Here is a 13,919-nt window from a genome sequence, read left to right as displayed (position 1 = left end):
ATATTTGAATCAGTAAATCTTTTTTATCGATAACGAGTCTTTTACCTCCAGCATCGCATAATGCATGTGAATATGCACCTTCAATTATATATAAAATATTCTAAAAAGAAAAAAATAAATCAGAATTTTTTAGATTTTACAAACAAGTTAAGAATTTAACAAGTGTATTATAAGGTGTAATAAAAAAAATAAAAAAATAATTATATAATTAAATTGCACTTGTCGCACTCTCAATTGACTTGTAAAGTCTAAAAAACTCAGTTGATAGTGTGTCAAATAATTACCCAAATTATCATATGATATTAAAATATGAGTTAATATTTGCTACACCAATATTATTTTACAAGCACCATTAAAAATTGTCTTGTATCTTTTTTTATATTTATTTTTTTAATATTTTACTATATTCATATAAAGTTTGAAAGTTGAACATATTATAGTTGTTAGATCGTAATGGGACAGCAATGGTCAACTCTACGAATAGTACAAGTGGTCTGGGCAGTTGGTTCCATAAGTAGTACTGGAACCCTCTGGGAAAACCCCCTCAATTTGGCAAATAAACGAGCCTTACTTATTAATCACCACAACAAACCTCAACCACCACATACTACCTGAGGTGACCTAGGCTTATGGCTTCAAACCATTTGACCACTTATTAATGTGATTGCATAACGTTAGTAAGTTAAGAAACAATTTAATTGAAGAAATAACTGTGGAGTGTAATAATCAGTAGTTCGCTCGGGGATGCATTAGGATAACGTATATTTTGTTGTTATGATAAAATTTAGCAACAACAATCCCTCCTCCATTGGCAGAGTACAAGCTTAGAAAACCAGTTATCATCTCAACTTCATTGACGCAAATGAAGTTGCCAAATCAATAGCCTCATTTACACATGATGCATCCGTTCCTTGAAATGGAACATACATTTCCATAAATTACAGAAGATGGGGGTTGCAAGCCAACTTAAATATCACAAAACACTAACGAGTTTGGAGTTTAAAGAACAACATGCAATAATATTCAAGATTTAAGTGCTAAGAATCCAAACAGTTCTTACAGAACCAAGTTTTGAAATAAGTTACCAACATGTACTGTAGACGAACCACCTTTGCCTCTACCACACTTCCCCTTCAGAGGCCCAAGTGCCTTTTTCAACCACTCTGATACCTCCAATCGTTTCCTAAGTTCAAATTTCTCTAGTACACCAGCATAAACAACATCCTTGTTTGTATTTTCATCTATACTGAAAACCATAACAGGCATTTCTTGTTTATTAATTCGCAATATTTAGTACAAACGTGTGAAGCAAACTTCGATAAAAAGATTCAATTAATTAAAAGAAAGGGTCAATATTAGCTAGAAACCTTCTGCTGAATAACTTTTGAAACTGTTTCACGTAGAGCAGCTACATCTAAACCAACATCAATCCAGGTGATACAGAAGGAAGATTTTTCTGTTATCTCGAATTTTTAATTGACGGAATTGTAAAATTGTAGTAAAAAGAAGTAATTGGCTTAATGGTTAAGAATTAGTGAAATATCATTGAGGCTTGAGTTCAATTCCCTTTGTTTGCAATTTTTTTTCTTTTAAGCCTATGCCATCCACTCCCAGAAAATTGTTAGGTTTCATTTTTTTTAAGGATTAAAATAATTCTATGTTGAATTTTTTCTCTTTTCCCTTATTGTTGTCCCCCTCTCTAGCTCTCTTCTCTTCTCTGTTCTCCACCTCCACTTTCTTCCCTTCTCCTTTTTTCTTGCACCATTATTGTCGTTCCTAGTGGTCCTCTTCTACTCCTTTTATTTCTTTTGATCAGTGTTTTCATTGTCTAGGCTGAATTATTGTTGTCCACCTTTTGTTCTTCACTGTTGTCGTCACTACTTCCTCATTTTTCCTCCTCTATCACCGCCATGGTAATCAACCACCAATCTTGTCGCCATGATGAAAATAGATTTAATTTTATTTCAAGACAATTACAACCATAACAATTTATTCATTTTTCAAATGAGAATGAGATTCCATTGGAACAAACTGATAATAATGATGAATCTTGTCAAGAATTAATAAGAAGTAAAAGGATTAAAAAGGTCAAAGATTTTAGACCAGATTTTATTATGTTTCTTGTAGAAAGAAAAGGTGAAAAAAGTATGTTCAATAAGATACCTTATTGTTATAATACGTAATCTGATCCTATTACATTTGAAGAGGCAATAAAATCTCAAGACTCTGCTTTTTGGAAAGAAGCAATAAATGATGAGATAGATTCAATAATGGGAAATCAAACTTAGATCTTAGTTGATCTTCCACTGGGTTCCAAACCTATAGGTTATAAATGGATCTTTAAAAAGAAAATGAAGGTTGATGGAAACATTGATAAATTTAAAGCAAGGTTAGTAGCCAAAGGTTTTATACAAAAATAAAGAATTGATTACTTTAATACCTATGCTCCAGTAGCAAGAATTGCTACAATTAGACTTTTAATATCACTAACCTCAATATATAATTTGGTTGTTAACCAAATAGATGTTAAAACTGCATTTTTAAATGGTGAATTGGAAGAGGAAGTGTATATGGAACAACTAGAAGGTTTGTTGTTCCAGGACAGGAGCATAAGGTTTGTAAGCTTATTAAATGTAACATGTTTTTAGGGTTAATTGGAACAGTGGTTTTGGGACCATAATCTGAAGTCAAAATATATATTTTATTATTTTATTAAGGTTTACAGTATGATAGAATGTTCGCGTGAAAATTTCGTAAAGAAATTTTACCATTTGAGTGGTTAACTCGGTAAAAAGGACTAAATTACGTAAAGCGTAAAACTTGTGTTCTATTAGCTAAAAGAGTGAAATAGCAATAGAACACTAAAGTAAAAGTCCTTATGTGGATATTAACCCACTAATTAGTTAGTGGAAGATTTGGTTGGCATTGTTGTAAATTGTTTTAAATTGGAAGGTTAATTAGGTAAATTTGGAAATAAGGTTAAATAAAAGAAAACTAAAATTTCCACTCATCTTCATCCTATATTTTCCACTGAAATTTAGAAACAAAGAAAGCCATGGATGAGCTTTGAAGTTTTTGTAAGTGATTTTTGACCTGATTTTTTTAATAATTTCTACGTTTTTAAGCTCGTTGTAGCTTAATCTAGCTAGCCCGTATCTCCGTTTTCGAAACTGCTATAGATTTTGAATAATGCCATTGTTGAATACTTGAGTGTTTAAATGTTTAATGATAGATTATGAAGGTTAAATGATAGATATCCAAGTTTTGTTATGTGATTTTTGACAAAATTGTCAATTAGGGATTAATTTGTGAAATTGTAAAATTTTATGGTTAAATGTTTGAATAAAATGAAAATATGGGCTGTTATGAAGCTATTAAAAATTTGGGTAGCATGGGTTGTCCTTAAATTTCATGAATTTGCAATTTTACGAGATAAAGACTAAATTGTAAAAGTGTGAAACTTTAGGGGCAAAAGCATAATTTTGCCAAAATATGTATATAGTGTCAAATTGAATAGAAAGGAAAGTTAATATGTTGAATTTGATATTATATATAGATTAAGATAAGCAATTACCGAAACTAGATCGGGGAAAACGAAAAGTGGACGAGTAGTCGATAATTTTATTTGAGCGACATGAGGTAAGTTCGGATAGCTAGAACCGAATTATTAAATACATGTAATTGTTTAAAATGTATGTGTATAAGTTGAATGAATTATCCACTTGAAATTCGAATTGCTGATTATACGATGAAGTTGTTGTTTACATGAATGAAAGAGAAATGCTACAATTGTTATATATTTTACATGGATTCGGTACGATAATATGCATTAGGTATGCAAATTGAGTATTTAAATGTATATTCTTAATTGAATTGAATATAGTATGATTTGAGAAATTGAATTATTGATCATTGAATGCTTAAATGATGAAGTTGGATTATTATCGAGCCCCGTTTGAACCGTAAGAATTTGTTAGATACGAGTGACATGTCGCTAGGGTTATCGTTTTGGTCGAGGTCCTGCATTTGTTGCGAACTTACCATAGCTTATCGATATATCAGCTCGTAAGAGCTTACTGTTTTCAGCTCGTTGGAGCTTACCGATTCAGCTCATATGAGGTTATTGTTTAGCTCGATAAAGTTTATTGTTCAGCTCGATAGAGCTTACCGTTTCAGCTTAATAGAGCTTACTGTTTATCAGCTCAGGAGGAGCTTACCAATCATGGCTCGAAAGAGCGAAAATGATAATGAATTGACGGATTACCGATAAATACACTTAGCGTGTATCACCTGAGTATCTATCCAAATTCTATGTAGTTCAACGGGAATAATTACTCTTACCGATCATATGAATAAGCTATGTTGAAATAAATGAATTACTATTAAAATGGATATATTACTATTGATACGGATGAATTACTGTTGATGCAGATAAATTATTATTACTGATGAATTACTGGTTATATGGATGAACTACTAGTTATATGAATGAATTATAGTTTATACGAATAAAAATGAATTGTCATAATGTTATGTGAATTACATGGTATTGATGTTATTTGATGAATTAAATATGGAATGAAGTTATATGTACTTGATATTGAACATTTACTATTTTCACCTATGGTGACTTGATGTTTACATCGATATAATTATACTAATCTATTGATGATTTTATATGCTTATACATTGGGCAAATTTGGTTGGATTGTATTGAAGTGGTAATATAGGTTATAATGACGTACGAACAAATGTTATATGTGAATCGAGATATAGGTGGTTTAACTATATATATGCCCATTAGTGTGCAAAATACAGAATATTTGATGTTATTTCCATGGTTCAACGGACAAGATAACGGTATAAGAATTGAAATGATAATATGAATCAGTTCAGGTATATGTGACACGCTCGACAAGTAAGTAATATTTAATAATTTCATATGATACGTAAGTGAAAACCGATGAATACACACATGAATTATCAGGTTGTTATTGTAATATTTGTTAATTTCGATGGAGCTGATTTATATGTATTCATGCTTATCTAATTGTGAATTAATTGTTAAATTGTATATAGTACACACTAGTCATACGAGCTTACTAAGCTTATTAGCTTACTCTATTTATTTCTCGTATTTTACAGTGATTTGAAAGTTCGCTCGGGTTGGAAGTCATCGAAGATTTCATTACACTATCCAGAAGTTGAATTGGTATTTTTGAACTCTTTGAAATTGGTAATATGGCATGTATAGGCTAGTTGACTAAATGAGATGTGTAAGTTATTTTAGCTATTGAAGCTTATATGTATTGATGTGTTTAAGCCATGTGATTTGGCTTAACTTGGTTAAATATTAGGTTACGTTTATGTGTACTAGATATGGCATGTTTTGGTAAGTAGTTAATGGAATGAGGATATGAAAATGGTATGGATATGTGATGGAAATATGGATCGAAACTATTTGAATGATAGTTGGTACTTGGATGCTTAAGGTTGAATTATTGAATAGGTTATATGTGTATATTGACTAATGAATCATATTGGTTTGGAATATGTATGAATGCACAAATAGAATTGATTTGAGTATATAAATTTTTGGTTTTGTAATGGCATATAATGTGCACTTGAAATGGTTGTTTTGATTTCCAAATTAAATAAAAGTATGGTGTTATATGTAAGCTTAGGTGATTGAAGTTTGGGTGAAGAAAAGTGGCCTAAAACAAGCCTATTTCTCGTCCACACGGTTGAGCACACAGACGTGTGACTCGACCATGTGTCTGCTAAAGCTTAGTTAAAATAAGTCAGTGAGTTACACGGCCTAGACACACGGGCGTATCTATTAGCCGTGTGTGGCACATGGGATGAGACACGAGCGTGTGGTCGGCCATGTGACCCAAGTCAGTATGTATGCCCTATTTCTGCATGGCCTATGATACGGGCCATGTGAGGCACATGGCCTAGGCACACAGGCGTGTGACCTTTGTATTCAAGAAAATTTTCTAAGTTTCCCAAAGTTTTCAAATGTTATCGATTTAGTCCTGAATACATGTTTTAAGTTATTTATGCTCGACTTAAGCATGTTACAAGTGTAAATGCATGACTTTGATTGAAATGAGTTGATTTAATGACAAATAAATGTTCTGAATTGTGCTAAAAGTCCGATAATGCATCGTAACCTATTCCGGCGATGGGTACGGGTTAGGGGTGTTACATTTATTAGTATCAGGGCTACGATTTAGTCATTCTAAGACTAGCATAGCATATATGAGTCTAGATATACATGCCATATTTAACCTGTGATAGTGTGATATCTCCTGACTCTGACGAGAATTGTTTTAATTAGACAGATGTGTTTTCCAACCGAGCTAATTTTGATAGTAATGAATATAATACTCAAATATTTGAGTAAAATGTGTTTATGATGAGTTGAAACTCATAAAGGTATGAATGATAGTTTATAACATTATGTTATTGATAAATGTTATGTCATATGCGAGTATATGTGAAAGTCAAATTATGAGGCTTTACGACCTTCATCCCCTTACCAGTATAGATTTATAATGAAATTTACTAGATTAGGATTGAATAAGTTCCCAAGTGTGAAAATCAAAGAGTTCAAGGATAGAATGATTTATAACATGGTCAGCTATGAGAATGGGTTAGCAAGTAAACACTGTTCTGGAAGAGATGACAGATTGCTCAGAAGATCATTCAGATTATGCAATGTCGCTGTTAAAGAAGAAATTTACTTCAGTTAACTGAATTATTCAGGTATAATAATTAAAGAAAGTATTACCAGAATTTCTTCTGAATTGATTTTCATTAATGGATGAGATAATGTGGGATTAGTGATGACAAGATTAGACAGTGAAATAATGTTTGAATTGTATTGATAGCTGAGTGCATGATTATAGTTGAAGTAAATTACGATGATTTCTCGTAGGTATTCTATGTGTTCATCTATCCTCAGAGGTATGTGTAACTATATATTTTCAGATGAAATTCTTATCATATGATAATGTTAACTAAATATACTGATATACAAAAGCATTGTTGGGTTGTTTGGGTTATGATCGACATTATTCTATCTTTTTCTGGTATTCTATTACATTATGTTGATAGAAGGTTGATGGTAAAATCTGTATGATGTTAGTATTCTGTTTCTATTGGTTATTATTCTGTTGAATAAACTTGAAGATTATATTGCTTCTGTTACCGTTGATTCCAGTGCATATAAGTGATGCTTTACTTCTGGATTTCCTCTGAGACATTATAGAGATATTTACCATCTAATATGGGTACTTTCTCAAAAAGTTCAGTATAGTATTATATTTGGGATTATAGTATCTCGGTTTTCTTATGATTCTATATGGTTATCTGTGAAAAAAATTTGAATGGATATAATTATATTTACTTCGATTATAATTTCTGGTTTGATCATAGTAACGTTGCTATACAAATCTTGGATTTATAGAGGTTGTGATTCTGTATTGGTTGTTATTGGAACTATATTTGATTTTCACTTTTGTTTCAAACTGTATTATTGATAGTAGAGATCGACTCATTTGTTTAATCTGATTGAGTTATTCACTTGAAAGGTAATTGAATTTTGTATGCTTGAGTTTATCCATAGGTAAGAAAAATAAATCTTGTACGCTCATGAGTGAACAGACGGGTAGTTTGAATGAAGTGTTCATATTCTAGAGGACATGGTGTAGAATTATAACTATCGGATCAGATCTAATTCAGAAATGATATTGTAAATTAAAGTTATTCTGATGGATAAAGTTATTGCATTTGTGAATTTTGAATGGTTTGATACTTGTTAATAAAATTATTAATTGTGGAAGGATTATGGATTAGCGATTGATTATCATTTAGGGAAAGTGATTGTAGTCACAGATACCAGGAGCAGAAAATCTTTGTTTGCTTTAAGGGTAATGAGTATGTAGTTACTTTACCAGAAGGTGGTTCGATATTAGCTAAGTTAAAAAGCTAAATCGATGTTTATTCAGCAAGTCTGTGGGACATGGAAATAAGGCAGTGAATTGTAAGTTAAAAGAGTACAATGGGAGACGTTTCTGATTCAGAGTTTCAGATTAGAACCGATGATTACTTGTTGTTCTAAAACAAAGTTTGAGTACCGAGAAATCTAGAGTTTTTACAGTGATTGATACACGAAGCTCAAAGTAGTAGTTTGCCTATTTTTCCAGAAAAACAAGATGATTAATGATCTGAATTTGTTGTATCGGTAGACAAGTATGAAACGAGACATTTCTGACTCTACGCTTAGAAGTTTAAAGTATCAGCAAGTTAAACTGATTGTTATATACCTTCGGGACTGTTACAGTTTGAGATGATATCTAAATGAAAAATAGGATCATATTACGATGGATTCTGTATTGGGATTTTTCTTATCACCAAAAAAGAAAGGTGTTATCTGGGTTACTACTGAATGTTTAAAAAGTCTGTATATTTATTTCTATACGTACATATTTCTCTTTTGATAGACTTGTTGAGTTATACATTTCAGAGATTTTCAGATTATACATCGTGTAAGTCTCTATTATTTTGGGAACCCGAGGTTTATATTGTGATTCGGTAGAAAACTACAGTAAATTTTGGGTACGAGGTTGAGTTTTAATACCGCATTTCATCTTCAAACTGATGGTTAATTTGAGAAAGTAATTCATATTCTTGGAAATATGTTTTGTTACTATGTTTTAAAATTTGAAAGCAGCTGAGAAAGACATTTACTATTGGTTGAGTTTCCGTATAATAATGGTTATTAGATTAGTATAAAGGTGGCATTGTATGAAGTATTGTATAGTTGCAATTACCAAAATCCGTTGTACTGGATAGAGCTTTGTGAGAGAAAGATTCACTGAGTTGTTCTAATCAGAGAGATTGAAGAGATAGTGAAAGTAATTCGTAACCGTTAGAAAGTAGTTTCAAATCGACAGAAAAATAATGTGAACTTGAAACGTAAAAACATGGAGTTGCAGTCAAAGGACTAATTCGTTGAGAAACTATTGTTTTGAATATAGCGTTACCCAACTTAGCCTTAAAGAGAAGTTAGGTTTGCAATTTATAGGACCGTATGAGATTTATGAGAGAAATAAGCCAGTGTTTTATATATATCTACGTTGCAACGGTGCAATCAGATCTTTTGCATATAAATTCTCCTACCAATATTGAGATACATTCTTATATAAATAGTATAGTGAAGAACGGATCAGAATTTTAGCTTGGGAGATTGAAGAGCTGAATTTATTGCATTACCTGTTGCATCAAAAGAAGCAGAATGGTTCAAAAAATTTTTTTATGATGTACCTCTATGGCCTAAGCCAATTTCACCTATTTCTATCTGTTGTGATAGTGAAGCTACTCTAGCAAAGGCATATAGCCAAGTATATAATGGAAAGTCTAGGCACATTAGATTAAGACATAGCTATACCGACAATTAATCTCTGATGGAGTAATCACTATTAATTATGTGAGGTCAAGTGAAAATTTGTCGAATCCTTTGACAAAAAGTCTTGCTAGAGATGCAGTCAACCATACCTCAAAAGGGATAGGACTCAAGCCCACTAATTAGAGTCACCCATGACAGAACTCGACTTAACGTTTGGTATAACGTCAAGTCTTGAGTTCAATGAGACAATGTACATCATTAGTATGCGACTATTAACATTATAAATGAATCCAATCTAAGATTAAAGTGCTAGGTACCCGTAATGATAAAGGAAAGATGAGTAATGTACTCTTAATAAACCCATAACATAAATATGTTAGAGTGTTATAATTATAGGAACACTCTTGATGTATGTGAGTAAAAGTGTGGCCACTTCTTAGAGCTCAAGGGCTTGGCTCTGATAGCACTCATGAAAAGAGGACACAAACACATGACCATAATAGTGTCCCTGGATACTATACATTGACTGATGTTGAAATCATTTCGTGAGATGTGTTCGGTTCAAAGCTTAGTCTACTATGCATTTTCGATTAACTTTAGCATGTTTTCACTAAATGAAGGTTCATGATAAACCATAATTTATACATATTTTTATCCCATGCTAAATACATTTATGGATGATTTCTCCTTAGATTTGGAGAATTCGATGCTCCTAATCCTTTAATTTCATGTTTGATACTTAGGTGAGCATAGGAGAGTAAAAAGAGCGAGAAACGGGCAAAAAATGGAGAAAATGGGCTAACGTGGGAAATAACATGGCCTGGACTTCCCTACACGGGTAGACCACACGGCCGTGTCTATTCAGCAGACTTTAACATGGTTTGAAGCACTTGCACACCGGCGTGTCACACTGGCATGTCCTTGTCGGGCCCAAGTCTAGTTCTAATCGGAAAAGGGCACTTTGGAGGGCTTTGAGGCATTCTAAAGCCTATTTAAACACACTAGAGGAGGACAAAAGGGGACACACGGAGTAGGAGGCAAAGAATTACTCAAAGAAAGCCGATTGATCAATCTCAAAAGCCGGATTATCCTTCAAGACTAAAGATTTCCCTTCAATTTCCTTCAAGAATTTTTGGGTTTTCTTTATGTTTTGTTATCATTATTCTTTTGAGATGTTTTCTTTTACACTTATGAACTAAAACCCCTAAATACCTAAGGGGAATGAAACCTAAGACGGATCTTGTTATTATTTTCCGAATTATATGATAAATACTTGATTTGTTATTAATTTTGAGTTCTTAATTCTTACTTTAATATTTCAGGATATTGATTTAAATATTGATGTGCTTATTCAGAGGAGCAAAAGTCCCTGTCTAAGAGTAGATCTAGCATAATTAAGTGGAGTTGATTGCACCCCTAAACATAGGGCGACATAATTTTTTCTGATTAAGGTGAAACCTAATAAGGAATCCATAGATCGAGTTAATGCAACACTGGGGGTTTTAATTAGAAAGAGATTTCAATTAATCAACCTAGGGTTCGATGTTGTTAGTCCGAGAGAGATAATAATATAACTTAGGGATTTCTACGGATCAAGTCAAGTGAATAAATCATCTGATTCAGAGTCAAATAATAAGTGAAGTCTAGGTGGATTTTCTCTTGGGTATTGTCCAAATCAATCAGTTTTTCCTAAAAGTATTTCCCCAATTTACTTTCTGTGCATTCTTAGTTTAGTTAATTTGTTTAGTTAAAACAAATCCCCCTTAATTTTAGGCTAGATAATAAAAAGAAAGTTAATACTAGTACTTTTAGTTACTGCGCTATAAACTATACTACTGTTCAATAGGTGTGCTTGCCTTCATCGTGATAATAGTTAGTTTTCAAGTACAGTCAATTATAAATTTAAAACTTATCATGATTTAACGATCATCAAGTTTTTAACGTTGTTGCCGAGGAACTAAGATATTAGGAACACTTAATTTTTATCACTTTAGCCATTTATTTTATTGCAATTTAAATTTTATTTTGATTTCTGTTAATTTTCTTTTATTTTCTTCTGATAGGTTTTTATAGTTTATGACTAGAAGAAACCCGTCAGGACCATTACTTTTTGACAGTGAGATTGAAAGCACAGTTCGCAAAATCTAAAGAGAATTAAGGTGAAACCTAAGAAACATAGAGGAAGGACAAGAGGAAGATATCCATAACACAACCGAGGAGATGGCTGAAAATCAGAATAATCAGCTTTCAGCTGTGGTTGCTGCAGATCCAATAAATCAGAATCCTGCTTCTCGTACTATGTATGATTATGCTAAACCTACTTTAACAGGAGCCGAATAGAGTATAGTTAGACCTGCTATTGCTGCAAATAATTTTGAACTGAAACCTAACACAATTTAAATGGTACAACAATTTGTTCAGTTTGATGGTTTGCAGGACGAGGATCCAAACACTCATTTGGCTATTTTTTTGGAGTTTTGAGACACATTTAAGATCAATGGTGTTTTTGATGATGCCATTCGCCTTTGGTTGTTTCCCTTTTCGTTGAGGAACAAAACTAAACAATGGTTGAACTCGTTACCACGAGGGTCAATTACTACTTGGAAACAAATGACCAAAAAATTCTTACTTAAATATTTTCCACCGGCTAAAATGGCTAAGTTGAGGAATGATATTTCTTCTTTTGTGTAGATGGATCTAGAAACACTCTATGATGCATGGGAGAGATACAAGGATCTATTAAGAAGGTGCCCTCACCATGGGTTACCACTCTGGCTACAGGTTCAAACTTTTCACAATGGCCTGAATCCTTCAACTAGACAGATGATTGACGCAGCTGCTGGTGGGACTATTAAAAATAATACACCTAAGGAGGCTTATGAATTTAGAAGAGATGTCATTGAATAATTATCAATGGCAAGTCATAAGGACAAAGCCAACGAAAGTAGCCGACGCTTTTAACGTCGAAGAGGTCACTATGCTATCAAATCAGGTAGAACTTTTAAATAAAAAAATTAATGGTTTGTGTGGTTCTACTCAGGTACATCCCGTGATGAGGTGAGAATCAAATGGAGGATGAGTACACATAGAATATCAATCCTTCAACCCTAGCACCGAGGAGGAACAAGTTCAATATATGGGTAACAATAATTCTAGGCCTCAAAATAACCCATATAGTAATACTTATAATGCAAGTTGGAGGAACCATCCCAACTTCTTGTAGGGTGGTCAAGGAAATCAAAGGCCACAACATCTCCCAGGTTTTCAACAACCACCTTACCAGCAGGAAAAAAAGTCGAACCTTGAGGAGATACTAACGAAATTTATCTCGGTGTCAAAGACTCATTTTCAGAATACCGAAATAGCACTTAAGAATCAACAAGTGTCGATCCAAGGGCTTGAAAGTCAGATAGGCCAAGTTGCCAAATTAATTTCTGAACGACCACAAGGTAGCTTGCCAAGTAACACTGAATCTAACCCAAAGGAATAACTCAATGTGATTACCGCTCGAGAAAAAGAAGGGTTAGTTAAACCTGAACCAAAATCGAGGCAAGGAATGGTGGTAAGTAAAAGTAAGGATGAGGTAAACCACAGTGAGTGGAAACCGGTAAGTAAAGAGTACGAACCTCGTATGCCATACCCCAATACGACAAGGAAAGACCACACGGACGAACAATTTGGTAAATTCCTTAAACTATTAAAGAAATTACATATTAACTTACCGTTTATTGAAGCTCTTTCGCAGATGCTGAACGCATTTAAATTCTTAAAAAGCTTTTAGCAAACAAATGGAAGTTGGATGAGACGTCGCATGTAGAGTTGAACGCAGTTTGCTCAGTCGTTCAACAGAATAAGCTACCCAACAAGTTGAAAGATCCAAGGAGTTTTACAATTCCTTGTTTGATTGGTAGTCTGAACGTGAATAATGCATTGGCTGATTTAGGGGCGAGCATTAATGTTATGCCCTATAAAATGTTTAAACAGTTAGGTCTTGCGAAACCCAAACAAACTAGGATGAGTATTCAATTGGCTGATAAAACCATTAGATTTCCTAGGGGTATCATTGAAGATGTTCTTGTTAAAATCGATAAATTTATATACCCAGTAGACTTTGTTGTTCTAGATATGGAAGAGGATAGTAACATACCTTTGATTTTAGGACGACCCTTTTTAGCAACTACTAGAACCATTATTGATGTTGGTACAGATGAACTCACACTTCGTGTGGGTGATGAAACAATCACTCTTTGAGCTCGTAATTTGAATAAAACATCAAATATTGAGGGTGGTTGTATAAATCATGCTACCAATACTAATCATGTGGTGCAACCTTCTTTGTAGGAAACACGTTCGAGGAGCATATATGAGCCATGTTCAAGTAACAACAAAGGACCCATCTATGAAGAACGAAGACTTCAAGTCGATGAACTAGATGAATGGCGTACACCTGTCAAGGAGAAACCAAAAGCACACTAAAAATCGAAGCGACACCACAATGAACATA

General features: G+C 33.2%; 1 non-coding gene across 1 annotated transcript; it reads right to left on the bottom strand.

Annotated features, from left to right (window-relative positions):
- Positions 1-12,073: 12,073 nt before the first annotated feature.
- LOC121211635 (small nucleolar RNA R71) lies at positions 12,074-12,180 on the bottom strand. The gene has a single exon (XR_005906854.1). It is a non-coding gene; the product is annotated as a small nucleolar RNA R71 (small nucleolar RNA).
- Between the last annotated feature and the right edge of the window lie 1,739 nt (positions 12,181-13,919).

The sequence above is a fragment of the Gossypium hirsutum genome, chromosome A12 (genome assembly GCF_007990345.1).
Source record: "Gossypium hirsutum isolate 1008001.06 chromosome A12, Gossypium_hirsutum_v2.1, whole genome shotgun sequence".
Classification (NCBI taxonomy): Eukaryota; Viridiplantae; Streptophyta; class Magnoliopsida; order Malvales; family Malvaceae; genus Gossypium; species Gossypium hirsutum.
Note: the sequence above shows the minus strand (reverse complement) of the source record. Positions and strands in the feature narration are given on the sequence as shown.